Source organism: Pteropus alecto, unplaced genomic scaffold (assembly GCF_000325575.1).
Source record: "Pteropus alecto unplaced genomic scaffold, ASM32557v1 scaffold405, whole genome shotgun sequence".
Classification (NCBI taxonomy): Eukaryota; Metazoa; Chordata; class Mammalia; order Chiroptera; family Pteropodidae; genus Pteropus; species Pteropus alecto.
Window position 1 is genome coordinate 71884 of NW_006436295.1, and position 2041 is coordinate 73924.

A 2041-nucleotide genomic window follows, 5' to 3' on the forward strand; every position below is an offset into this window, starting at 1 on the left:
CATGGCAATAGCTAAACAGTAATTTCCAACAAGTAATAAATTTTAAGCAGTAATCTTCCTAAGCAAATAATAAATTTTAAGCAGTAATCTTCCAGCCAACACATTATGTATTTACATATATATTTCTCTCTCTTTTTATTAAATGTATTGGGTGATATTGGTTAATTAAATTATGTAGGTTAAAAATGTATAATTCACTAATATGTCATATGCATATTTCATTGTGTGTTTACCACCCAAAGTTAAATTTCCTTTCATCACCAAGTATTTGGCCCCATTTACTCCTATCTGTCTCTCCCCTCCCTGCTTCCCTCTGGTAACCACTAATCCACTATTGGGGTTTACGAGTCTCTGTGTTTGTTTCTTTCAGATTTATATCCCACATATGGGTAAAATAATATGATTTTTAACTCTTTCTGTCTGAATTATTTCCCTTAGCATGATTATTTCAAGATTGCCTCTTTTCTTGTTGATGGTTTCTTTTGCTGTGCAGAATCTTTTTAGTTTGATATAGTCCCATTCATTATTTTTTTGTTTTGTTTTTGGTTTTACTTCCCTTGCCTTAGAGTCAAATTCATAAAACTCCTCTCTGAATCCAAGGTCCATGAGTTTAGTACCTATGTTTTCTTCTATGCAATTTACTGTTTCAGTTCTTATATTTAGGTCTTTGATCCATTTTGAGTTAAGTTTAGCATATGTTGATAGACAGCGGTCTACCTTTATTCTTTTGCATGTGGCTTTCCAATTTTCCCAGTATCATTTATTGAAGAGACTTTCCTTTCTCCATTGTATGTTTTTGGCTTTATTGTCAAAAATTATTTGCCCATCTATTTGAGAAAAAGAGGTATGGAATCATCTTGAATGTTTGCTAGAATTCACTGGTAAAACCATCTGGTCCTCGACTTTTACTTTTTGGTATGTTTTTGATGATTAATTCAATTTCCTTACTGTTGATTGGTTTAGATTTTCCAGTTCTTTATGATTTAATCTAGGAAGATATTATATTTCTAAGGACTTGTTCATTTCTTCTAGGTCATTAAATTTGGTGTCATGTAATTTTTCATAGTATTCTTATATGATCCTCTGTATTTCAGTGATAATTGTCATGGCTTCTCTTTCATTCCTGATTTTGTTTATGTGAGTCCTTTCTCTTTTTCTTTACTGAGTCTAGCCAAAGTTTTGTCAATTTTATTAATCTTCTCAAAGAACCAGGTCTTTGTTACATTTATTTTTTCTATGTCTTCTTGTTCTCAGTTTTAGTTAATTCTGCTCTAATTTAATTATTTCCTTCCTTCTGCTGACTTTCAGCATCATTTGTTCTTCCTTTTTTTATTTTTTTAAGCGATAATGTGAGATTGTTTATTTGGGCTCATTCTTATTTCTTGAGATAGGCCTGTAATGATATAAACTTTTCTATTGTCAGTTTTTGCTGTATCCCCATAGTTTCGATATGTTGTACTTTCATTCATACTTGTTTTCATTTATCTCTTGATTTCTCTTTTTATTTCCTCTCTGACTTGGTCATTTCATTCTAGCATTTTGTTTAATTGCCACATATTTGTGGTTCTTCCTGCTCTCTTTTTACAGTTGATTTCCAGTTTCAAAGCATTATGGCTGGAGAAGAGAATTGGTATGATTTCAGTCTTCTTAAATTTGTTGAGGTTAGTTTTGTGTCCCAGCATATGGGCTATCCTTGAGAATGTTCCATGTGTATTAGAGAATGTATAAGCTGCTGTTTTGGGATGAAAGGCTCTGTAAATGTCTATTATGTCCAATTGGTCTAATGTGTCATTTAAAGATAATATTTCCTCATTGATTTTCTGTGTGAATGATCTATCCATAGCTGACTTTGAGGTATGTAGGCCCTGTAATGTAATTGCGTTTTTGTCAGTCTCTCCCTTTAGTTCTGCTAGTAGATGTTTTATACATTTTGGTGCTCCCTAGTTGGGAGCATAAATATTAATAAGTATTAGGTCTTCTTGATGTATGGTTCCCTTTGTCATTATGAAGTGTCCATCATTGTCTCTCTTTACGCTTTTTA